Source organism: Aethalodelphis obliquidens, unplaced genomic scaffold, assembly GCF_003676395.1.
Source record: "Aethalodelphis obliquidens isolate GAN/ISIS:26980383/991018 unplaced genomic scaffold, ASM367639v1 scaffold11, whole genome shotgun sequence".
Classification (NCBI taxonomy): Eukaryota; Metazoa; Chordata; class Mammalia; order Artiodactyla; family Delphinidae; genus Aethalodelphis; species Aethalodelphis obliquidens.
In genome coordinates, this window is record NW_020837955.1 from 37,368,936 (window position 1) to 37,382,983 (window position 14,048).

Consider the following 14,048-nt stretch of genomic DNA (forward strand, 5'->3'; position numbering starts at 1 on the left):
GTGTTGTTGGATTCTGTTTGCTAGTATTTTGTTGAGAATTTTGCATCTATATTCATCAGTGATATTGGTCTGTAATTTTCTTTTTTTGTAGTATCTTTGTCTGGTTTTGGTATCAGGGTGATGGTGGCCTCATAGAATGAGTTTGGGAATTTTCCTTCCTCTCCTTCCTATTTTCTGGAAGAGTTTGAGAAGGATGGGTGTTAACTCTTCTCTAAATGTTTGATAGAATTCACCTGTGAAGCCATCTGGTCCTGGACTTTTGTTTGTTGGAAGATTTTTCATCACAGTTTCAATTTCATGACTTGTGATTGGTCTGTTCATATTTTCTATTTCTTCCTGGTTCAATCTTGGAAGGTTATACCTTTCTAAGAATTTGTCCATTTCTTCCAGGTTGTCCATTTTATTGACATAGAGTTGCTTGTAGTAGTCTCTTAGGATGCTTTGTATTTCTGTGGCATCCGTTGTAACTTCTCCTTTTTCATTTCTAATTTTATTGATTTGAGTCCTCTCCCTCTTTTTCTTGATGAGTCTGGCTAATGGTTTATCAATTTTGTTTATCTTCTCAAAGAACCAGCTTTTAGTTTTATTGATCTTTGCTATTGTTTTCTTTGTTTCTATTTCATTTATTTCTGCTTTGACCTTTATGATTTCTTTCCTTCTGCTAACTTCAGGTTTTGTTTGTTCTTCTTTCTCTAGTTCCTTTAGGTGTAATGTTAGATTGTTTATTTGAGATTTTTCTTGTTTCTTGAGGTAGGCTTGTATAGCTATAAATTTCCCTCTTAGAACTGCTTTTGCTGCATCCCATAGGTTTTGGATCATCGTGTTTTCATTGTCATTTGTCTCTAGGTATTTTTTGATTTCCTCTTTGATTTCTTCAGCGATCTCTTGGTTATGTAGTAACGTATTTTTTAGCCTCCATGTGTTTGTGTTTTTTTACTTTTTTTATCCTGTAATTGATTTCTAATCTCATAGCATTGTGGTCAGAAAAGATGCTTGATATGATTTCAATTTTCTTAAATTAACTGAGGCTTGATTTGTGACCCAAGATGTGATCTATCCTGGAGAATGTTCCATGTGCACTTGAGAAGAAAGTATAACCTGCTATTTTTGGATGGAATGTCCTATAAATATCAATTAAATCTATCTGGTCTATTATGTCATTGAAAGCTTCTGTTTCCTTATTAATTTTCTGCTTGGATGATCCGTCCATTGGTGTAAGTGAGATGTTAAAGTCTCCCACTATTATTGTGTTACTGTCGATTTCCTCTTTTAGAGCTGTTAGCAGTTTTCTTATGTATCGAGGTGCTTCTATGTTGGGTGCATATATATTTATAATTGTCATATCTTCTTCTTGGATTGATCCCTTGATCATTATGTAGTGTCCTTCCTTGTCTCTTGTAACATTCTTTATTTTAAAGTCTATTTTATCTGATATGAGTATTGCTACTCAAGCTTTCTTTTGATGTCCATTTGCATGGAATATATTTTTCCATCCCCTCGCTTTCAGTCTGTATGTGCCCCTAGGTCTGAAGTGAGTCTCTTGTAGACAGCATATATATGGGTCTTGTTTTTGTATCCATTCAGCAAGCCTGTGTCTTTTGGTTGCAGCATTTAATCCATTCCCGTTTAAGGTAATTATCGATATGTAGGTCCCTATTACCATTTTCTTAATTGTTTGGGGTTTGTTTTTTGGTTTATTTTTTTTGCGGTACGCGGGTCTCTCACTGTTGTGGCCTTCCTCTGCTACGGAGCACAAGCTCTGGACGCGCAGGCTCAGCGGCCATGACTCACGGGCCTAGCCACTCCAAGGCATGTGGGATCTTCCCGGACCGGGGCACGAACCCATGTCCCCTGCATCGGCAGGCAGACTCTCAACCACTGCGCCATCAGGGAAGCCCTGGGGTTTGTTTTTGTAAGTCCTTTTCTTCTCTTGTATTTCCCACTTAGAGAAGTTCCTTTAGCATTTGTCGTAGAGCTGGTTTGGTGGTGCTGAATTCTCTTAGTTTTTGCTTGTCTGTAAAGCTTTTGATTTCTCTGTCGAATCTGAATGCGATCCTTGCTGGGTAGAGTAATCTTGGTTGTAGGTTTTTCCCTTTTATACTTTAAGTATATCATGCCACTCCCTTCTGGCTTGTAGAGTTTCTGCTGAGAAATCAGCTGTTAACCTTATGGGAGTTCCATTGTATGTTGTCATTTTTCCCTTGCTGCTTTCAATAATTTTTCTTTGTCTTTAAGTTTTGCCAATTTGATTACTGTGTGTCTCAGCATGTTTCTCCTTGGGTTTATCCTGTATGGGACTCTTTGCGCTTCCTGGACTTGGGTGGCTATTTACTTTCCATGTTAGGGATGTTTTCGACTATAATCTCTTCAAATATTTTCTCTGGTCCTTTCTCTCTCTCTTCTCCTTCTGGGACCCCTGTAATGAGAATGTTGTTGTGTTTAATGTTTTCCCAGAGGTCTCTTAGGCTGTCTTCATTTCTTTTCATTCTTTTTTCTTTATTCTTTTCTGTAACAGTGAATTCCATCATTCTGTCTTCCAGGTCACTTAACCGTTCTTCTGCCTCAGTTATTCTGCTATTGATTCCTTCTAGTGTATTTTTCATTTCAGTTATTGTATTGTTCATCTCTGTTTGTTTGTTCTTTAACTCTTCTAGATCTTTGTTAAACATTTCTTGCATCTCCTCAATCTTTACCTCCATTCTTTTTTTTTTTTTTTTTTTTTTATGGTACACGGGCCTCTCACTGTGTGGCCTCTCCCCTTGCGGAGCACAGGTTCCAGATGCGCAGGCTCAGTGGCCATGGCTCATGGGCCCAGCCACAACATGGCATGTGGGATCCTCCTGGACCGGGGCACGAACCCGTGTCCCCTGCATCGGCAGGCGGACTCTCAACCACCATGCCACCAGGGAAGCCCTTTGCCTCCATTCTTTTTCCGAGGTCCAGGATCACCTTCACTATCATTATTCTGAATTCTTTTTCTGGAAGATTGCCTATCTCCACTTCATTTAGTTGTTTTTCTGGGGTTTTATCTCATTCCATCATCTGGTACATAGCCCTCTGCCTTTTCATCTTGTCTGTCTTTCTGTGAATGTGTTTTTTGTTCCAAAGGCTGCAGGATTGTAGTTCTTGCTTCTGCTGTCTTCCCTCTGGTGGGTGAGGCTATCTAAGAGGCTTGTGGACGTTTCCTGATGGGAGGAACTTGTCTTAATATACTCTTTTGTTTCTAGAGGAAAGAAAACAAAGAAGGAAGTGTGTGTGTGTGTGTGTGTGTGTGTGTGTGTGAAAGAGAGAGAGAGAGAGAGAGAGAGAGAGAGAGAGAGATTAAACACAAAGACAGCATCCTGTCTGCCCCAGTTGAATATTCAGAAATAGATGAAAAATTTTCAAAAACAACAATATGCTAAGTCGCCCAGGGTTTTCTTTCTCAGGTGTTCGTGGGTGACAGGTGTTCTCTAAATCCAGCTCTCTTGTCAACTCTTCAAGGTGTTTCTGACCATATTTCACAAGGAAAAGACTGGTGATGGAGTGGAACGTCTCCTGGGCCAGCCGGGGGAGGGGGGTGTCACCTGCTGACTGGAGCGGCTCATGCCTGGGGGCACTGCCACCTGTCACGATGCCCAGGCAGCTGAACCATGTCCCGGCAGACTGTCTGCAGTCCAACAGGAATAGAAAGCATCTGTTTTTGCCATTTGTGTGTGGTTAGTGGCAGCTCTCAGCACAAATCTGAAGCAAGGCTAAAGAGAAATGAATGTGGCTCCGTCCACCTGGAGTGCCGGTGTTTCCTCAAAGCCTTCAGGTGTTCTATGTCTGTGCATTTGCATAAAACATTCCTTCTGCAGGAGATGCCTTTCCTTGTAGGAAAGGTTCAGGACTCAGCCCAGACATTACCTGTTTCTTGGACAGCTGACACAACCTTAGCAAGTGCCTTGAAGGGCAGGCCTGTAGCATCTTTGTCTCTGTGCTTTCAGTGAGGTCCAGAGACCCTCTGTACTTTATTGAATGAAAGGATGGATGGATGGATGGATGGATAGATGCCATGTGGAAAAGTGAATGTGATTGCTTTAAGACGGCTTCTTAGAATTAGCTTATGGACACAGAACTGATGTCCTAAAGAATTAGTGAAAACTAACTGTGAACTTCTCAAGTGACAAACACAGACTCTTACGAGCAAGCCTTTCACAGATTCTCCAGGGTCGATACCAAAGCCCCACGCCCTGAGGAACCCACCCCAGCCCACATGGGCCTTTGCGTAGGAGCTCAGATCTTTCCACAAGAAAAAACCCTCTTGATTCCCCTTTGGATTTGTACAGCGAGCCTCACCAAAAAACAGCACAGCCCAAGGGAACCAAGAGCCTGGGTCTTGTCTCATCATGTGACTCAATACAAGGGCTTTGGGTTCCAATAGTTGGAAGCTGCAGTGATGGGGTGGGGCCAGTCCAGGATTTCAGGACCATGGGGTTGAAGTTCATTGGCCCTTTGCTTGTTTTTCTATTGTGGGCACCGTGCCCACTGACGGAGAGGATATAATGTCTGAAACTGCCTTCAAGTCCACGTGGATGCAACTCAGCGGAACCTGGACAGAGTGAGTGAAAACTCCCGGAAGCGGCCAGCAGCAGTCAACCTGCTCTCCCCAATTCACATGCTGACCCTTCTGTTCCCTCTCTTAATTGACCAGAGAGATGGCCTGGGGACCACTTGGGTGGCAAAGAATGTGGGCTTTAGAACTAAACAGACTCTGGTCCTAATGCTAGACCTGCCACTTCTTATTGTAGAACCTGGGCCAGTTGCTTGACTTCTAAAATCCCTCTGTAAAATGGGGATAATAATGTGCTGTGAAGTGGAAGGATGAACCAGCATGAAGACACCCAGCGTGCTGCCGTCACCTAGGAGGTGTTCCCCCAGCCCTTTCCTCTGTTATGACTTTATACTGATGAGAAGAAGGAGAAGCTGAGTGTGCTCTCCTGAGAGGACCTCAGCTTCCTGAAAAAAGCAGGGGAGGAGTCTGAGGGCTGGGCGTGTAGGAGGTAGGAAGGGGGGGGTGTCTTCAGGAACAGAAGGCGCGGGGGGCACCCACAAGAAGCCAGGAGCTCGTCTCCAGGCTTATCTGCCTGGACTGCGGCGAGGGGAGCGCCTCTCAGGACTCGGGACTATCTCAGCCAGGACAGCATCACATCCAAAGTGGGTATATTTAGTAGATAAATAAGGAGTAAAAAAATAGTCAATATAATGATTCGATATGAAAATGCAAATTAAAACTGCACTGAGATACCTCTATCCACTATTACAATGGATATTTTTACATCACTGACAATACCAAGTGGCAGTGAGCATGCAGAGAAACTTGAACGCTTGTACATTTCTGATAGTAATGTGAAAATGTCACAACCATTTTGAGAAACAGTGTGGCAGTGTTTTATAGAGCGAACATTTCACAAGTCTATGAGTCAGCACAACCCTAATATTAGAACCAGATGAAGCCAGTAGATGAAAAAAAAAAAAACTCGGGCTGGTATTTCTCAAAAACACAGATGCAGAAAAACCTTAAAATCTTAGTGAAAAAGAATGGCTAACTAGGAATGCAGAGTTGGTGTAGCATTAGAAAGTTTAATTAATGTATTTCCCTAGGCTAACATTATAAAGGAGAAAATACAAAGAATGACACTTTCCCCAGGTTAATCTATGGATTTAATGTCACCCTAGTCAAAAGTCCAGCATGTGTTTTGTTTGTTTTAGTTTTCGTTTTTTGAAGATGGTAAGTTTAATATAAAGAATTATTAACTACAGTTAGGCTACTGGGAACTCGAAAGAATAGAGGAATAGCAGATGTTTTTTGAAACACAGTAAGCAATTTAATTTCTTATTCACTTGTGAAGATACAGTTCCCATTAAATAATAAGAAAACAAATTGTCCAAATTGTATGAGCTTATATAGGCATTTCTAATGCAAACAAAAAATTATAATGTATGCAAATATCAATTGTCCCCTCATCTCCCTCCATAAGCCATCCCACTAAAATACCCGCTTTCCAGCATGTTTTTTAAAAAACTAAATTGTCAAGCCAATTCTAAAGTTTATATGCCATCAAAGGACACTGTTAAGAAAAGGAATAGATAAGCGATAGATTAGGAGCATAGCTGCACATATAAATATAAGAAATGTCTTATATCCAAAATATATTTTAAAACTCCTACATTCAATAAGAAAAAGACAACAGCCTACTTCAATGTTAGTTGCATTGTCACATTGTACAGATACTTTGGAAACCTGTTTGACAGTTTCTTATAAAGTCAAATATAAATGTAGGTATTTGGGGCTTCCCTGGTGGCGCAGTGCTTAGGAATCCGCCTGCCAATGCAGGGGACATGGGTTCGAGTCCTGGTCTGGGAAGATCCCACATGCCGCGGAGCAACTAAGCCCATGTGCCACAACTACTGAGCCCGTGTGCCTAGAGCCCGTGCTCCACAACAAAAGAAGCCACCGCAATGAGAAGCCCGCGCACCACAACGAAGATTAGCCCCACTCGCCGCAACTAGAGAAAGCCGGTGCACAGCAACGAAGACCCAACGCAACGAAAAATAAAAAATAAAATAAATTAAATGTAGATATTTACCGAAAATAACTAAAACATATGTATACTTAAAATAGTACAAAAATGTCCGCAGCAGTTTTATTCAGAATATCCCCAAATTGTATAGAAAACAGTTGTTCATTGATAGGAAAATGGCTAAACGAAATGTGACAGATTCATGCAATAGATTTCCACTCAACAACAGAAAGGAATGAACTAGCAAAACACAGAACATGTTTAGCATGGCTAAACCTTAAAAATATTATGCCGAGTGAAAGAAGCTTGATATAAAAGAGCACACACCATATGGTTCCATTCATATGAGGTTCTAGAACTTGCAAAAATAATCTATGATGATAGAAAGCAGAACAGTAGTTAGCTAGGAGGTGGATTGACTGGAAAGGGGCCTGAAGAAACTTTCTTGGGTGATAGAAACATTAGGGGGTCTTACTAAGTGTGTGGATTACAGACGATGCGTTAATCAAAACTCATCGGTGGTACCTTTCGGATTTGTACTTCTCACTATGTAAAGCAAACCTCAGTAAGAAAAGGAATTCTTATAATAAAAAATTTTAAAAGTGGATCTGCACAGGAGAAAGAGCTGCTGCTGGTACCGGAGCCACAGCGTACGGGACAGAATGACTCAGGTGACCTGATTGGCTGCTGGACCGCCTCACGGGCGGAGGGGTGGGGTAGAGGGAGGGCCCAGTCATCCACTCCCATCTGCCTGGGTCAGGCTAGTGTGACACCCTTGGCAGGATCCTCAGGAGCTAAAGCTACAATATCTGGTTGAGAGAATAACTTCTGATGCTGACAAGTGGTGTTTGAGAACATGTGGTCAGCCTTGGGTCTGAGAGAGGCAATTCCTTTCCTGTAACAGCCCCGCCCTTACCTCTCTGCCATGAGCCAATAGATTGGTTTTCCATAAAGTGCCCCTTTGTATTCAATCAAAGTAAGGAATTGATTTTTCGTGCTTTTTAAATCTTGCTAAGCCTCAAAAAGAGTTGTCATTTATAAAAGAGATTTATGTCTGCCTCAGTTTCCCTATGTTCCCAAACCAATTTCCATAAGAAGATATCACCTTGATGTCTCTAGCAAATCTTTTTCTCTCTGTCTCTCTCTTTCTCACACACACACACACACACGCACATGCAAACACACACACGCGCGCACGCACACACACACACACGCACACACACACACACACACGCACACACACTGCCTCTGTCCCTGAACGCATATACAGAGCAGGACCTGGTAAGCACACACAGACCCCTTAGGTGTGGCAAGCTGAGCCCCGTGATCGTTCTGACCAGGGCACAGTCAGGAGAAGGGAATCCTGCCCCCCTCCCCCGCCATATCCTCACAGACCTCCGAAGCTGAAGTGGTGCATGGGCTTCAGCTACCACCGCAGCAGAAGGGATTGAATTCCAGCCAGATGGGGAGGGAAGGCCCCACGATACTTGTCTCTGCCCTCCTTTTCCTGCTTCCTCTCCCCTTATCAAGTCCCTGGTGACATCCATCCTCAAGCAGCCTAGATTCACATGTGAGATTGCCTCATCTACCCAGTTCATTCCACGGATGGGGAAGTCTGAGTCACGAGAGAGGAAAGAACTGCCCATGTGCATACAGTTAGTGAGGGGCAGTGCCTAGACCAGAATCCTGAGCTCCTGCCTTCCAATCCAGGGTGCTGTCTGCTGCATGATGCTGCCGGCCCAAGGTCTCTTTCCCATCAGAGAAGTGGGCTCATTCCTATTAGACGGTAATGGAAAGTAGTACTCAGGTCAGGGGCTCCTCCCATGCTGAGGGTATCATGGGACTGCTGCACCAGTCCCGGGGGTGGGGACACGATTAGGGTGACTTCAGAATCACCAGTAAAGGGTATCTCCCTTCCAGACCCCTGGGAACATACACACCAAGGTAAAGACCCTGGAAACAGCCTCCAGGAAGCCCGGTGGAAACCGAGTCAGGCCACACATAGGATAGCGAGCTGCCTGGCCTGTGCTCCGTTGTATGTGACCTATATACTCTATGTTACAGGAGCTGTGAGACGGACAGAGGAAGCAAAGTGGTTTCAAAACATCCCACATCCCCAAATGACTGGGCAGTATAATTCACTGAATACGAGCATGTGTGCTGGAGTCCAACAGACCTGGATGTTGCCCCTCACTAGAACTGAGCCTCGGTTTCTGAGAGCGCTAAATGGGAGGAAATGGCCCAGAATCTGCTCAATAAATGGTAGCTGGAGCCGGCTCAGTTTTGAAGACCTGGTTTCAGAACTCAGTAGACACTTGGAGGCCAGCTCTGGGCCTCCACAGCCAGTGTTTCTTAAAAGTGACCAGAGGACAGTAGAGAGACTGGGGAGAGAGGAGCTGTCCACTGTCTCAGTGCTGATATTCCTGGAACTCAATCTCAGGCAGGAGCCTCGTGGCTTCCAACTGCCCAGGATCCCTGGTTCCAGGCAGCAGTGTGGGAGAGTAGGGACGGGAGTGGGACAAGGAACTGAGAGAAACAGCTCTTCCTGAAGGTTCTATTCCTGGGGATACACGCCAAGCTCCTGTGCTCCACTGCAGCTCAGAGACAGGAAATGAACAGAGGCTAGTCGTCCTCAGAAGTCAGTCCAGACTCCGAGAAGCCATTGCTCATGGACAGCTTCAATGCCTCACAGTCTGACACTCGGGAAGATCAATCGCACACTTTTGTCTTTTTGGAGCTGGTACAGGTTGCAAATAAAAAAGTTTCTGCTCCACGGGCAGGATTAGTGGATTTTCAAGGCAGAGTGCAAACATCGCTGGCTGGCTGTGTGGATGTGGTAAGCCCAGTGGAAAAGCTCCGTATCTGGGCCAGGCAGACTCTAGCCGGACGGCAAGTCCTTCTGTTTTCCCAGCTGGTGGGGGCGATTGTGGTGTAGGTTGTGGAGCCCTGGTCTGGGGACGTCGGTATTCCAATCCCAGCTCTGCCGCAGGCGATGAGATCTTGGGCAAACAAGCAGCTTAGCTGCAAGCCTCTGGCACCCCATCCGTCAGTGGGATGGCAGTCCCTCTCCTATGAACCGCAAGGCCTGGCTCTCAGGGAGCTCTCAGACAAGGTTACACATATCACACACCGACTTCCTACACCACCCAGGTGGCATGCAGCCCAAGGATCCAGTTTAGAAAGGGAGGCAGAGGAGGGAAGGGTGGGAGGGATGGTTGATTGGGCATCACCGGGAGAGAAGGAAGCGGGGGGGGGGGGGGGGGGCGCCCAATCTGGGAACCGGAACAGAGTCATGGTGATTCCACACATAGGCGCTGAGTCAGACGGGAACCCCCCAGCAGTTCTGACACCCTGGGCGGCCGCTTGACCTTTTCAACCTCAGTTTCCTTATCTGTATGATGGGGGGTAACTACAGTCTCTCTCGAATAGGGCTGCTGTGAAAATTAAATGAGATTAGGTAGGGAGAGTGTCTGGGTCACACCCAGCCTTCGACAAGGGACATCCTGAGTCCCCTCAGACAGAGGTGGCTTAGCTCCTCCCAGGAGATCACCAGCAGAGGCTGCCGGGTAGTAGGCTTCTTCTTCCCTTCCCTCGGCCCACTTCCTGCTACACCTGGCCTATGGGGCCTGGGACAGCCATGGAGACTCAGGAGTGACAAAGGCCCTGTTCAGAGATCCAATTCCTCTCCTCACTGATAGCAAGCAAGTGAGCCAGAGGCCCGATCCTGTTGGAAAGATTCTGTTCAGTTGATTCTGCTTGCCCAGCTTGAGGGCTGGACCAGGAGGTATGCACAAACAGCCTGCCTGGAAAGGAATCACCAGCCCGGGAGTGGGCAGCAGCTGGCAGCAGAGAGAGCACTGGACAGCGAGTCAGGGCCCTGTGCAATGAGAGCATCTCTGAGTCACTCCTAGACCTCCCAGTGTTCCATAGGGTCACGTGAAACAGCAGGTGTGTAAGCGCTTTGAAAATAGAGACCTGCTGGCAGGCTCAGGTGGAGAGGCTGGCAGGGATGTATCCCTGAAACAGATAGAGGTTCCAGGTTCTGGAAGTCATCATCTGAAAGGGACTGACCTTTCTGTCCTTCAGTCTGGCATTGGGCTGGCATCCAGGATTTGCCAGCACCTTTCTTTCCAGCCTTTCTGCAGGCCCCCCTTTGCTCCAGAGACACAAATAGTCACTAGGATCCGGCCTCTGGGTGTTTGCTCAGGCACCTCCCTCCCCTGGAACACCGGTTCCCAGGCTCCCCCTCCACTTGCGGAAATCCTGAATCCTCCATTCCCCAAAGGGATGTGTTCTCTGTGTCTACTTCAGTTGGACCTCTCTTGGGGCATTGGTGACATTTTGGTTTCTGTTCAGTTTATATAAATCTTTCATCCCTCTCTAAAGATAGCTGTGGAAAGGACCACTTCCTTCTCCAACATCTCATTGGTAGGTTATGAATCATGCGTGTGTGTTCAAGCACATGTGTGTAATAAATACAGTGGAAAGAACATGAGTTTTCATGTCCAATAGATTTGGATTCCAGTTCACATGATGACTCTGCCTTCTTAATCAGCTCATGCTACCCTATTTATTGATGCCAACTTGGAGTGACCTGGAGCAAATTAAGGAACTTGCTGGGTCTCAGCTCTTTCACTCATCAAGATGGAACCATGATGTCTACGTTGAAGGGTTGAGGCAAGAACTCCCAATGACGTGTGTATGTGCCTGCCTCTATGTGGAACTATATTAAACCATCTGAAGGGATGAGACTCAGTCCCGTTTTTGAGCCCTCCCTCAGGGCTCAGTTACAGCACTTCATGACTCATGTTAACACAGTCGTGAATATCCCATCACTTCTCTCCAGCTCCGATCAGCATGACATGCAGGTCCGGCCGCAGTGTGGCCCCCTGCTGGGCGCACTCCAGGCCCTGGGTACTCAGCTGCCCGGTCTTGCGGGCCTCAGTTTACAAGGAGCAATGGGAACCCTGTGTCAAGGCCTGGACAGGGACAGGCGTCTTGCTTCTTTGGTGAGTGCGACCTCATTGCTTGTCTGGAGATCTGTCAGAACCTGTGCTCAGTGAGGCCCAGCCTGGGCGCTGAGGACCTGGTCCTAAGGAGGTCAGCCCTCCCAGACCCCCACTGGGAGCAGGAAATATTGCTCACAACCAGAGGAAAGTGAGTTTCTATTCTTTAGGAAACTGAGTTAAAATATTCTGACTGTCTTTCTGCCATGTTAACCTTTCAGTGCTGCCTTTAAGGAATCAGAAAGCAAATGATCTTCAAAATGATGTGAGTGTGTGTGTGTATGCATGTGTGTGTGTGTGTGTTCACTGATTTATTACTGTTAAACCCGGTTACCTGGTCACCAACATCATTCTGATGTTGCAAAGTTGAGTTACCTTCAAGTTCCAGACCAAAGATACCTGCTTGAGAAAGTGACTGAGGACCTCTGGCGTACGCAGAAGGGGCCAGTCGATGGTGCTAGAGGTGCTGGCTTCATCCCTGACCAATTCTGTCACTTAACCTCTTTGGACCTCAGTAGCCTCATATCGAAAATGTAGATGAGAAGCTTTTTTTCTTGTCATTGTGACAGGGATGAAATGAAGTGCCATAATGTTTGGACGTGTTTTATAAACTCTTATGTGCTGTAAGAGATTAGTTAACACTTCACACTGTACTTCCTACACACACTGATGACCCTCCAGCAAGAGTCTCCAGGCCGGGGCAGCAGGCCACGGTGGGAGGATATACCCACGTGACGAGTTGGCCTCCAGCCGCTCCACCCGACCGCTTCTCATAGAGTTGGCTCTTCAGGGCCTATGGTCATGCACCACCCTCATCAGAATTACCTAAAGAACTCACTAAGAATGCAGAGCCCCAGACCCCGGAAGTATGGCCCAAGAATCTAACTCTTTAGCCAGGACCCCAATTTATCAGGTGATCCTGATAAATACTGAAGTATGAGAATCGTGGATCCAGTGATGCTCACAGAAACGTGTTAACTCAGTCATTTATTCCACAAAGTTACCTGGTCACCAGTCTCTCGCCAGGGGCTATTTGTGGGGACAAAATCTTTGGGAGCAGGGGAGATGTGCAGGTGAACAGCTCACTCTGATGCCAAGTATCTAATGAAGATATATCCAACCCTGAAGTCTGTAGGCCACACGACAGGCCAAGAGATGAGGAGATTGCTGGCTTTCTGTTCCGTTTCCTCCTCTGCCGGGCAACACTCCACACACGGTATCTTAGCTATTTCTCCCCAGAACTCTGAAAGGTACAGAAGGACAATGAGACTCCTCGAGGTTCAGTAACTTGTGGGATGCTGTGAAGTCAGTGGTGTGTCAGTAAGTGTTCAGTCTCAGGGTGGGCAGGGGAGCCCTGATCCACACACCTTCCCCGGGGGATTCTGAAAGAAGGACAGAAGGGCCACAGTCCCTGCTCCATCTCCTGAGGGGGAGCTGGGACCCTGCCTGCCCAGAGTTCCTGGGGTCTTCACCAAGCCACCCTCCTCCCCTTTTTCCAAAGAGTTCCTGCATGGTGTATCATTTAGGTCTCTCACGGACTGGAACTTGCTGCCTCACCAGACCCGGAGCAGGTGGTGTGTGGGCTGACAGACGGCCACAGTGGAACGCAGGCCGGGAGCGCTGCGTATCAGCCACACCAGGGCTCTGCTGAGACTGGCCGTGCACGAGCAGGCCTGTCCACCTGTGAGCGCTCAGGGTCAGATACAGGCCTCTCCTGGCCGAGGGAACACCTGGGGGGGTCACGGTGTGTCTCAGCGTCTCCCCCCCGCCACGCCGCCGCTGGCTTGAGGATGCTGCTGCGGCCCCAGCTGAAGGGTGATGGGAAGAGGGCACCGTAAACCAAGCGCCCCCAGGAGTGTAGCAGCTGCCCTGGGGACAGGCGGGGGAGGCCTTGGAGATAGCTGGGGCCAGGGCCTTGATCATGGAGGTTGGAGAGATGTGCGTTCCTTCCCCTCCCAGCAAATGCAGCTTACCTGAGCGCCCCCAGCTCAGCCCAGAGAGGGAGAAGCATCAGCCCCGGGAGGCTCAGCGAGGACAGGTCGGGTAGGACCTCCAGGGTCTGGCCAGGCTGGCGCTCGGGCTGGGACGGGTGGCCCTGAGGCATGAAGGTGCCCAGACATCCCTCCCTTTTCTCAGGCAGACTTTCTTGACTCAGCCCGTCTTTGACACACGTAAGGAAGGATTCAGGGGTGGGGGTGGGGGACAGGAAGCTACAAAGAGCCAATCACCCTGCACCGGAGGCTTCAGGGCTGGTTCTTTCCGAGTGTGTGTTGTGCGCGCACCCGCGCGCATCAGCGGGAATTCTGTGATAGAAGCAGCCAGATTCTGGAGGGAGAGAGAGAAGAGGAGAAGATTGAGAGTGGGAGAGACAGACGGATAGAACAGCAGTGGGAGAGAGAGAAGCGCCGCAGAGGGGAGACAGAGGGAGGGAGGGAGAGGGGGAGAGGGAAAGTGTAGGGGAGAGCAGAAAGGGAGAGCGAGCAGAGAGAGGGGAGGA